At 36.4% G+C, this 12,818-nt stretch overlaps 1 protein-coding gene and 1 non-coding gene across 2 annotated transcripts in view; one reads left to right on the top strand and one right to left on the bottom strand.

Moving 5' to 3' along the window:
- The window catches only part of WDR33 (WD repeat domain 33), a 116,635-nt gene that overhangs the window by 65,750 nt on the left and 38,067 nt on the right, over positions 1-12,818 (top strand). The gene's annotated exons all lie outside the window — the stretch shown is intronic.
- Positions 8,429-8,532, bottom strand: LOC111764340 (U6 spliceosomal RNA). Its single transcript, XR_002796974.1, has one exon. It is a non-coding gene; the product is annotated as a U6 spliceosomal RNA (small nuclear RNA).

Below are 12,818 nucleotides of genomic sequence, written 5' to 3'. Positions count from 1 at the left end.
TACAGGGCTAAGCAAGAAACAATAGGAACTTACCTGGAGTATACTTAACCACCCTTGCCCCCATAGACACTAAAATCCTCCAGGTTTAACTGGAAGGTGATTTTTCTTTACTGTGATTTTTGAGAGTCTATAGTTGACAATTTAAAAAGGTGTTTTCTGCCCTTTTTTGTGGGGCAGTGAGGGACTTTTTGATTATTATTATTCCCCTAAAGTTCTGGAAGAGATTTCTAGTTTTTAATTTTTGTGTTAAAAATACAGATATGAATAGATGAGCTTTAAAAATATTTTTTTGGCAAAATGCTTGCTCCTTAGTGTCTGTAGTGGATTTGTTAGTAAACTTATTTGTGCTAAGTTGGCATTCTTGTTTTTTCTACCTCTGTCTATCTGGATAAGATTATTATTTACAAAACTAATACTCAATTGCAAAGTGGGAGTTTTACTCCAAAAAAAAAATTTCTTCAGTGAAAGAATACATATGACAATGGTGCTTCGTATATCCTCACAGCGAACCTGTTTCCAGATTTTCCATTAGTTAGGGTGAGCACTTTTATTTCAAAAAGTTACCCTCTTCTATTTTTTCCTTACAATCTCTTCTTTTTTTATTACTGTATGACATTTTTCTGGAGTCCTTTATTTAAAGTGACTTCTGAACCTGGTTATTAACCCAGATAGTTGGGATTGTTTCTCATTGAAATGACCCTTGATTAACTCCTCATTCTACTAATGAACTTGGCTGGATGGGCTTCTGTACACCTTAAAGGGTTTCAGTGTGATGATCGTAATGCATTCTATTTTATCCAAGCCCCTCAACATATTTTATCTTGGTTGTGACATTAAAAACAAAATGGAAGAGGTCTTATTCCAAAGTATTATCTGATCCAGTGAAACTACCTTTCCTATGTATTGTGAAATATGTATCAGTAAGCTGTGGTTTAGAGTCGTTTTTTAACCAGAAACCGTTTAGGCTATTTGCATTCCACTATTAGTATTCAGAAGTGAGGGGTCCCTTCAAGATAAAAAAACACCAGGAGCATACCAGAACAGTTGGATTTATTATCACTCTGGTGAGGATATACACACCACAGGGTCCCATGGGGTGTCTCAGTAAGAGGGTGTGTTAAAGAGCTTATTGTAGGAATTGAGCTTTGATTGGGTGATTCTGGGACAGGTCTAACTAAGGAAGTTGAGTCTTGCTGTGGATTGGGTGCTGTCAGAAAGCACTGGTCATTCTATGATTGGGTATCTCCATGAATCTTAGAAGGAGGTCAGACTAAAATGAAGATAAAGCTGTAATTGGTAAAGAACTAACCATCATTCATTTAGCAAGGGGGAGGAATGCCTGGTGTGGCACACACGTTGTGGGTGGTACAATGACTTTGTTTTTCTCTCATTTTAATATGATCTCAGAATGACCTTTGATATAGATAGACGTTCAGTGTGACTTTATGTCCAACTGAAGAACAGAATGATTCAGCTCTAAGTGTTAGGTCAGTTGGTAATAATATGTTCTGAGCATCAGATTAGTTCTTAGAGATCAGGGGCTGCTTTTTTTCTTCTTCTTCTTTCTTTTTCATAGACTTTCAAATCCAACCAACCAGCCTGGTCTCAGTGTTCAGGAATCAGCTGGGGGAGATGAGGTTTTAGTAGCAATATCTTGGTCACATAATAGGTTGGAACAAGCTTTAGTGAGGTTTAGTTAGGTTTTTGCAGAACTGAGAGCAGTTGGGAAGCATTTGTTGACATATTAACCAGTACATGCCATTTCTCAGCTGATCAGAAAAAGTAGTAGGTAAAATATGAACATGGTCATTTTTGAGCTATAAGATGAGAGCTTTCCTGCACTAATTTTTTAGGGATCCTAGGATTTTCTCACTAAATTTACTTGTCTAGGAATTAGTTTTTGAAGCTTCAGGAGTTCTTTTTAAATGGGCAGAGTCAACTGTTGATTTTCTGTATTGTCTTCTGTTAATACAAATAATAAAAATCAAAGGAATTTTAAAAGTTACTTTGAAGAACTGTTAAATATCTTACAATGCATAAGATTCTTTATGAATTATTAGTTTGACCTAAGGCAAAGAAACGACCATGTTGTCACAGTTTCACTCTCATCTTAGTCAGTTGTATCAAAGATTACTGAAAGGGTTGTTGGATTTATTCATTTATTCAGATAATGTGTAGGACAAGAAGCCAGGCACTGGGGGTGGGAATCAAACAGTTAATCCTGTCTTCCCAAGCAGTGTCAGTGGTGACTGGAGACATTGGGTTGGGAGGCATCACTTTTAATGGCATCTTAAATTTCATGTAGCATATATTCTAAAATAGCCACTGCATTATTGTGTCTTAATACCCAGAAGTATATCCCTAGGATTAATGAGGTGGTTTTCATAAATGACCTTAAAAGCAGTAACTTTGTAAAACGAGGTTTTATCAAGTCTGCTGTGTGCATGTCTGGAGATACCTTTAAAATGTGGTAGTCTTTAGAACCGAATTTGTCCTACTAAATAGCAGGATAGGCTTCTTTTGTTCCCGTATTCCTTAGTCGAGGGTATTCTCCTGTAAGTTGAATCTTTTCTTTGTTTGGTAAAAATTGAGTAAATTTTAAAGGTAGAAGAGTGAAGTTTGCAGTTATTACCTAACCATGAATATTTATTAGAGGTATAGTGCACATTCAGTGGTGTCATATGATCAGAGATTTCAAAATGTGTGTCTCCATTTAACAAGCAAGACATTCTAGGTAGAACCAGCCTCTGCAGATGGGCCTACTAGTTCTGCTTTTTAGAATTTCCTTTTAGAAATAAAAAAGAAAATGAATCAGGTTTGTCATTCGAATCTTCATAGCTTCTTTCATGGTAACTTTTAATACTCAGGATCTGCTTGGAGGCTTTTAACACAGAACTTAGGCTGCACACGTTTTCATATCTCGATGCTTTCTGTAGAGCAGGAATAGCCTTAGATTATTGCTGATTTGGACCAAAGTAAGGATGAAAACTTTTCAGAATAAGACTTTTCTCCTAAAGCCTATTTGACTTGGGAAAATTGGTTCATTTTACGTTTTAAACAACCATATAACGAACTAAATCTTAGGTTTTATTTACTAAGTACAATACATAATTTTACATGGTAAAAGGTATTAGCATATTCCACGGTTCCTACAGATTGCAGTTTTGGGAGGGAAATAATCATTTGTGGCTATGCTGAAAGGATATGTACATGCCAGAATAAATTGTCATACAATTTAGGTAGCCAGCATATAGGTTTGTGGTACATTCTCTTGGCTAACGTGACACCGAAGTTCTGTATCTTTTTTGAAACCTGCTAGGATAGCAACCCACAATTTTGTGCAGCCCGCAAAATTCACTGGGTTGAAATACACTACAATGGATACGTTTACATTATGTTTTCTGTACAAACCATCCAAAGGATGTGCAAGAGTACCAGTTTACTATTTCTCTTCCTAGTTAGTGGTGAATGCATGACTTTGTCAAGTCTCTTTTTTTTTTGGTAAAAAAAGGAGTGATAAACTCTTCTTGTGTATTCAGAGTTCAATGATAGGCAAGTATAGTGTAATTGCTGTTTATAATGATTAAGTGGCAAAGAAAAATAAATTTTTACTATTATTGAACCTCTTTTCCTACTGCTCCCAAATTCTGGGTGCAGTAATAGTTTATACTTGTGACACTCTTGATTCTTCTCTGTGGTGTTTGAAACATACTTCTGTCATTTTGTAACCCTAGACAATTCAGTCTATTTGCATCCCTCTATTGGTATTCACAAGTGTCAGTGCCCTTCAGACAAAGACCACCAGGGGTACTCAATTGAGAGCCAGCAAGCCTGACTTTGAAACTCATCTCTGCCACTGGGCAAGGCAGTCTTGCTTGTAAAATGGGGCAATGTACCTACCTCACAGGGTTGTTGTGAGGGTCAGAGAAGTATGAAGCAGGCACTTCCCTCACTGCAGGCACAAAATGTTGCTTGTCAAGTCTTGTATAGATGCAAGGAAAGTTGCTTTAGAAGCTCAGAGGGAGCGAAGTATCACTTAAATTAATTTGATTTATTAGGAAGCAGGAATTGAATAGGAAGGCTGTTAAAGTGCCCGTTTAAGGAAGGAGATTATTGGATCAAGATTTGAGATGGGATAATCATATATGATTACCGTTTTCAGTAGTTTAGGAGTGTCAGTTAAAAATTTTATTATAAGCCACATTTAGATAAATAACATTGTATTGAAATGAAACTATGACTTTTAAAGTAAAATAAAGATTTATTTTTTATTTATTCCCCACCCCCCAGTTATCTGCTCTCTGTGCGCATTTGCTATGTGTTCTTCTGTATCTGCTTGTATTCTTGTCAGTGGCACCAGGAATCTATTTTTCTCTTTTGGTTGAGTCATCTTGCTGCTTCAGTTCTCTGTGTGTATGGCACCACTCCTGGGCAGGCTGCACTTTTTTCACTCCTTAGGGGGTGCACTCCTTGCACGTGGGGCTCCCCTACGCAAGGGTGTCCTCCTGCATGGCAGGGCACTCCTTGCTGCATCAGGACTGCTCCTGGGCCAGCTCACCACAGGGGTCAGGAGGCCCTGGGTTTGAACCCTGGACCTCCCAGGTGGTAGGCCTGATGCTCTATCCACTGAGCCAAGTCAGCTTCCCTAAAGTTTCATTTCTATAAACTGTCTTAGAACCTCACCCCTTAAGGCAATGCCTCACCCCTACCACTCCTTTTGCACTGCTCCCCTGTTCTTTTATTTTGTTTTCATTCCTTTGTTTCCTTGTTTGTGTTTTGAATAGATAAATCTATTTGAATCTTCTAGGGAAGCACTTAGGCTACTTTTTTGAGTTCTAGTTAAGTAAATCCTTATTTGATGAGCATAAATATACTACATTGATTCTGTAGATTTATAGCAGAATATTCTTTGCTGTAAGTTTTTTTTTTCTTTTCTCTTTTTTTCTTTTTAGCTAGGTTTACAATATCTTGAAAAATACAACCAAAAAATATAGATAGATCTTTGTGGGTGAGTTGTTTATTTGGTCATTTTTAATAGATGTTTACATTTACATCAAAATCAAATACTTAACCATTGTTAAAAATATTTATATAACTAGCATTATAATCACTTTGCGAGGCCTCTTTTAAAATTTTTTTTAGTCTTTGATTTCTTCTTTTATTGTTGCTTTTCAAAATATTAATGAAGGACCTTCATTCTTCAAGCGTAGTTAAGGGTGAGAAACCTTCACTCTTGCCACAGTGCTTTGATGTTGTGTTGCAAGGTAAAAATTAGTTGACCACGGTTGATGGCTGGAGGTGAGCGTTAAAAGACCAGAAAATGGGAACTTCCTGGTCCCTGTTGCCTTCTTGCTCACACATCTGTTAGGCCTTACTAACCTCGCATTGCTCCCACAGAGCACAGTGTGTGCTGCTGCAGAGGTCTTAAGCAGGGTACAAACATTATTGATTGGTAATGTGATTAAGTAACTCACTTGTTGTTGACTGGCAAAGGAAACTTACAAGTTGTCCTACATGTAAACAAATGTGTTCTTGAGAATACAACAGTGCAACTGAACCCCACTATCAGTATGTATTTTTAAGAAATGTTCTCACTAATTAAAATTAATTTTACCTTGATCCTTCCAAGTCTTCTCCTACTCCTGATCTGAAAGATGATAGGTGATAAATACAAAGGCAGGCTGTTTGTGTAACAGTCACGGGTTTATAGAGGCTTTAACCTGCAGCCTTGGCTTCATTAACAGTGCCATACCCTAACCTATGAAGCTGAAGATCGAGTGCTACACTGACATGCATTTTTCCCCATCAGCCATGTTGGGCAGTAAGTGTATTCTGTGTCTTATACTGAAGTAAGACTGGGAGTGGCTTGAAAGGTCTGGATTCACATACTCACACCATGTGCCGGGCGAAGGTCGAGTGGTGTGGTGCAGGTGTTGGGAAAAGGAGGGATGTAAAGGTAAGAAAAAAAAATGGGTGGAATTAATGTGGACGTTGTTTTTCTTCAGAATTTTCCACCTTTTACCAACGTAATAAACATTCATAAAAAAAGTTCAAACAATTAGAAGTAAAAAAACGAGTGTTCCCCTCCCTTTTCTCAGTTTCACATCCAGAGATAAGCATTCTGATGTTCATTGTTTAGTGTGTATTTTTCCAGAATTCCTATACATATTTTAAATTTTTTTTTAAATTACACGAAAGGGGGATTATACTACATTTTATTCCTTTGCAGTTTTCCTTCTTGACTATACAACATATTATGTTCACCATATTGTTACTACCCTACTCTTTTTATTTGCTCTGTAGTATTCCATTGTAAGTATATATATGTTATCAGTTATTTAGCCATTCCCCATTGATAGGCTTTCAGAGTTTGGCAGGAGATTTTTGCTCAAGCAAGTTGTACACTAATTTTCCTTGTATTTTTAAATTTTTGTCCACACATGCACATTTTTTATGGGATAGATTCCTAGCAAATAAACATGAATCCAAGAGTATGAACATTTTAATTTCTGGAAGATACTTATGACTTGTCCTCAATTTCTTCACAGTCATTAATGATGAAGTTTAAGAATACCATGTGGTTTAAGCCAAACTCTAAGGTAATACAGAAAGAACATTTTGGAAAATCACCATTTAATTTTTTAGCTGTATTTTAAAAAACTATAAATAGTATGCACACAGGTAAGGTCTTTTCTCCAACACCAGAGAGTGATGAAATTTGAAATGTAAAAACCTGCCAATTCTTTACCACTCTTCAGAGATAATCTTTTATAAATGAATTTTATAAAAATTATTCCTGTGATTAACATCATAGTTTTTTTTTTTTTAATGTCAGAATTGTAAATAGTACATTTCTTGGTATAGCTGCCTGACACAGTATCTCTACATGAAAAATGAGAAATTTGGTGTACTTAATATCACCAGCCAACTGTGCTTTCTGCCTCCTGGTTTTTGTTACAGTGAATGGTAGCTCACTACCATTGTTTTCTTTATAGCTTTAAATGTTCTTAAACCATTTGTTTTTGGGCTCACCGACTTTAGGCAGTCTCTTGACTCACCATTGTTACATAATGCTTTCAAAATGACTGTCATTGCATGCCCCTAATGCCCTCCACTTCTCTCCCTTTTATCTCCCTTTACTTGTACATTGTCAAGAATTTTTAACCATTTTCTTTTTCTACTACAGTTGAACTTCTGTTCTTTGCCTTAAATATGATTGATTCTAAAAAAATGAAAATAAATAGCATTTATACTATGAATGATGTCATAGTAGAACAAAACTATTTTGTTTGCAGAACAAAGTAGTGTAATTGGGCCCTAGAGAAGGAATGATTGTCCTGTTGCTGCTTAAAAAAGATGTTTTTTTCGAAGAAGGTCAAGACCAAGTGAGAATCCTTTTTTCTTAAACCTGTCATCGACTGTTAAATAATGCCACATTTTAGGTTTCTTTAGTTTTTATAGCAATTTCTAATTACCTTCTCTTAATGTCATCAAATGCCTTTATCATACCAGTTTTTTAGGGTTTTAATTTTGTAATTTGAGTAAATGGGTTTTTTCATCCTAAAAGCAATTTTCATCAAGTTCTCTGACTTCCTGCTCTAATTTAGACTAATTGTTTTCTGTGCCTGCCATGGCGCCACAGTCGTACTGGGATTGCTTTCTTTTGTTAAGTTCACTCATTTTCTTTCAGTTGAAGATACATTTTCAAAGTTTTTTTTTGGATATGGTGCTTGGAAGATAAATTTCAAAATTCTTATTTTTGGAAAGGTCTTAATTTGCTGTTCTAACTCAGTAGTTTGAGTTGTGAATTCTTGGTTCAAACTCCTCTTCCCTAAGACTTTTTTTTTTTAAGATTTATTTTATTTATTTGTTCCTGCCCCCTCCCCACATTGTTTGCACTCACTTGTGTGCTTTCTGTGTCTTTTTGTTGTGTGCTCTCTGTGTCTGCTCGAGTTCTTTTTAGGAGGCACCAGGAACAACCTGGTACCTCTCATGTGAGAGGAGGCATCCAATTGCTCAGGCCACATCCACTGCCTGCTTGCTGCATCTCATTGTGTGTCCTTGTGTCGTCTTGTTGCATCATCTTGCTGCACCAGCCCATCGTGTCAGCTCACTGTCTTGCTTGTCTTCTTTAGGAGGCCCTGGGTACTGAACCAGGGCCTCCCATGTGGTAGGCCAAATGCTCAGCTGAGCCACATCCACTTTCCACCCTCAGGCTTTGAAAGCTTCCATTATCTTCTATTATCAGTTTTGCTAATAAGTTGCATGCTGTTCTTTGATTCTCATTATTTTATATGTAACCTAGTTTTTCTGTATGAAAGTTTTTAAGGTGATCTTTTTTGTGAACTTTTATTACTCTGGATATAGATTTAGACCTAAAAGTTCATCTTTCCAGGCACACTTTTTCCCCCCCAAACAAAAGGTCTCAAAAAATATGAAACGCTTCACGAATCTGCGTGTCATCCTTGCATAGGGGCCATGCTAATCTTTGTATCGTTCCAATTTTAGTATATGTGCTGCTGAAGCGGGCATCCAAGCACTCTTTTAATCTGTAGTCTCAACCGTTCGGTTTTTCTTTCATATTTCCTATTTTTGTCCTTTCCTATAAGTACTGGGAGAGTTTGTATTTTACGTTCCAAAATACTAATTTAATTTTCAATATGCCCAGTCTGTTATTCAGCCCTTTTGATGAAATTTTTTGTTTTGATTTCAGGAACTTATAGTTCTCTGTTCTTTTTATTTTTCACAGTAGCTTGTTTGTTTGTTTTTAATGAATACACCTTTTAGCAATGTGATTGTGGTTTCTGTGTGTGTTCTTTTTGGTTTGGTCTGTTGTTCCTATTAGTTTTCCCTAGGATCACTTGCTTTGTTTCTTTTTCCTTGTCTTTCTCTCTCCAGCTATTTGATGTATGCCCAGTGATTCTTAGTTGGCCATGTATTTGAATGATGGTTTTTATTGGTTATTATAAAGTAGCTGTCTAGGGTTTCTTTTGCAGTTTGGCAAGTCCAGTTACCGCAAAGTCTTCTCGCCTGGAAGGGTGGCCTCACTGTGGGGGTATATGTGTTCAGGAGGTGGGTGGGGAAGGCCGGTCTTGGAGTAAGCAGAAACTGCCGCAGCTGCCACAGTAAGTGGAATGCCCTCTGAAGTGGAGTGCTTGAGCTCTCAGGTGCACTTCCCTTTCTGTCTCCCCTTCCTTTCTTTGTCCTCCTTCTCTCTCCTCATCTTCCCTCTCTCTGGTCTCTTTCTTTCCCCTTTTCTCCTCTTCCCATTTCCCTTGTCTGCCTCCCCCCACTTCTTTGCTCTTTCAGGGAGGGCCCTAGTATGGCATTTCTGTAAGTTTTGTGCTGCTTTACTCTTCAGCCTCAGTTCCTGCTTCTAGACTTAGTTTTACCTGGTTTGGAAAACAGTTGTCAGGCTTTTAGCTGAGGGTAGCTATTCTGTGTAAATGGATAAGTTGGGGGTGCAGTGTTCAGTACTTTCACTACTGCTTCTCAGGCTCTGACCCTGAGCTCAGAGGCTTCCTAAGGCCCTAACAGCTGTATCTTTATCATTCCATCTGTTTTTGGAGAATGCCCACATTTGGGATGAAACTTTTTAAAATCTCATGAAATCTGTGGTCCTGGTATATTAGTCTTGGAAAACAATTGCATTGTCTACGAATCTTTAACAGTAATTTAAGAAGGATCTTGCATACCAGCACTTCACTCAGTACTAAACCATGACTTGATTCCATGGCACATTTCCTGCCTCACATTAGGACCCTGAAACTGTTTTCCTCACTTCCCTCCTGGTATCTTCTCTACTTCTATCATTTCTCCATTTCTCAAAGAAAATTACATATTTAAGTTTTCGTTGTATATTTGGAGTTTAAGGTAACCCATGGAATTGGGGGATTTAGAGGTAAGTGATCAATTAAAATCACTGAAAGACACGAGTTAATTCTGGTATTCTTCCTGTAGGTTTTCACCCCTCTCCCCCAAATGAGCTAATAGTCTTTAAAAATAGAGAAAATATGAAAGAATCATTAAAGCCTTTCACCAGAAATATGAAAGAGGTTGATTGGTGTCATTGTCTTAGAAGTGGAGACTGCATTAGTGGGATCACGGCAATCAGTTACATCAAAAGAATTACCTGTTTTTCTTAGTTATTTAAAATAAAGAACCAAAATGATCAAGGTAATCGTCTCCCATTTTAGGTTTTCCAGTTCTGTCAGATAAATGACTTTAATTTATATCAAATCTAATACTTGGTTTTGGCATTTGTAATCAGAAATCAAAGTTCTGTTATTGAGGATCATTTGAAAACCATAATTTAGGGAAGTGTTCGGGAAATCTCCAATGGAGGAGATGCTCTCATCAAACTGTTTCTGCCTTCCCCAGCTCTGTTCATACTGTCATAGCTTTTTTGCTGTAGAGATAGAAATATCTCTATGGTGAGCTTTTTCAGGCCAGAGATTGAATCAAAATTAGTGCTTTTATTTATTGAGTGTTCAAAATATGTGCTAGGCATGATGCTAAGTGCTTCATATTTTTCATTTAATTCCTGAAACAACCCAGTAATTCAGTAATCTCCATTTTATACATGAAAATATTAAGACATAGTGAGGATTAAGTTAGACATAACTTGTGACATCTGATGTTTAAACAGGTATGCTTTATTCTATATTCTTAGACTGTTAATTGTTAGAACACATATGAACTCTGAACACAGTACCTATTTGAATTAAATTGCATCTAACATATTTTCTTTGAATGCAAATAAAGCTTTTTGATGCTGTACTTGGGCTCTTACTAAAAAAAAAACTAATTTCATCTCTTAGGTATTCCCTTCCTATGGAAAGAAAGCAATTGTAGATTGTAAGAGGAAATGGGGTTTCTTTGCTTCACACTGGATATTGATCAGAGAGAAGGGCTGAATTAAACATTATTCCATTATCCCCAAGAACACAATTTTGGTTTTTAATATAGAATTCAAGAATGCAATTTTGGTTTTAAATATTTAATATAAATATTTTTTTGTTCCCTGGGCTTTTCATTCTTCATTCAATAAGCAACAACAAGAAGGCAAATTTTAAGCACCTACATAGGGAAATCTGGTTTTGTTCAGTAGCATGTTAAGTTTAACTTGACCTGGTTTGCGGTTTTCACACTTCCTAATAAACTTAGTTTCTACAATTCTAGACGAATAAGGTTTTTTTTCCCACCTGAGATCTATGGGCAATAATTTTTTTTTTAAACAATATCAGAACAGCATTATTCATAATTGCCCTGCACTGGAAAAAATCCAAATGCTGATCAACGAGAAATGGATTAAAAAAAAAAAAAGTGGCATATAAAAAAATAGAATAGTACACAAGAATGTAAAAGGTTGCACTAAAGATAACAGCAGTGTGGATGAATCTCAGATGACAAAGAAAGAAGCCAGGCATAAATGAGAACTTTATATTAAATTCAAGGAGAGGCAAAATAATTTTTAGTTATAGAAGATGGAATGATGGTTAGCCCTGGGGAGGGACAGGAGGGATACTTCCTGGAGAGCTAGAAATGTTCTGTATCTTAATCTGGGCAGTTCCATGGGTATAGACATATGTTAAAAATCACCATGCTGTAAATTAAAGATTAGTGCATTTTATGCACTTTGTTATACTTTGGTTTTTTACAAAATGTTACTTTACATTACTATCCTGGATGTACAAACTTGTTTGAAGGAAGAACTTACCCCGTATATGTGTTGTACAGGTATGTTTTCCTTTTTTTAAAAAACAGTTTTCTTGAGACAGATTTACATACTGTACAATCTATCCAAAGTGTACAGTCAGTGCCTTTTAGTATAAACACAGTCACAGTGTTGGGCATTCATTACAACAGAGAATTTTAGAACAAATACCCAAAAACGCCTTACTCTTTAGCAGTCATCTCTTAATCCCTCTATCCTTCCCCAGCCCTGCATAAAAGCTAATTAATTCCATCATTATAAATTGAATATACTTATATTTATGTAAGTGGAATCATACAATAGGTCGTACTTTGTGTCTGGTTTCTTTCACTTAGCATGTTTTTTCCTGATATTAATATCTCAGTATTAACATAAGTTCATTTTCAAATAAGTTTGTATATGCAATATTACCCATATTCATATTTCACATGAGGTTTTACTATGCTGTACAATCCCGTGTTAAATTTTTTAGCTTTCCTTCTAGTAATAACCATGAGCTTAGACGTTCCCTTTCAACCAGTCAAACACACACAATAGCACTGCTACTTCAAACTGTTTTGCTTTCATATTTTCTGTTCATTTCCAAAGATGAGCAAACAACCTTTTTACCAATTCATAAATTAACTCTCAACTTTGCATTAGCTAACCTCATTCTGTTTTCCGATGACCTATATTCTAGTTTTTAACTCTGAGTTTATCCAATGTAATTCATTCATAATAGTAAAGTAATAAAGCATTTGACTTTATATGCCTGGCTTGCTTCACTCAACAGTGTCCTCCAGGTTCATCCATGTTGACCTATGCTTCACAATTTCATTTCTTCTTATAACTGGATAATATTCCACCATGGGTATACACCACACTTTGTTTATCCATTCATTGGTTAATGGACACCTGGTTTGTCCATCTTTGGGCAATAGTGAGTAATGCCACTAATGAACATGGGTGTGCAGATGTCTGTTTATGTAACTGCTCTCAGATCTTTTGGGTATATAACCTAGTAGTGGTATTGTCTGGTCACATGGCAGATCTATGTTCAACTTCTTTAGGAACTGCTGATCAGTCTTCCACAGTAGTTGTACCATTCTGCATTCCCACCGAC

Source organism: Dasypus novemcinctus, chromosome 7, assembly GCF_030445035.2.
Source record: "Dasypus novemcinctus isolate mDasNov1 chromosome 7, mDasNov1.1.hap2, whole genome shotgun sequence".
Taxonomy (NCBI): Eukaryota; Metazoa; Chordata; class Mammalia; order Cingulata; family Dasypodidae; genus Dasypus; species Dasypus novemcinctus.
Note: the sequence above shows the minus strand (reverse complement) of the source record. Positions and strands in the feature narration are given on the sequence as shown.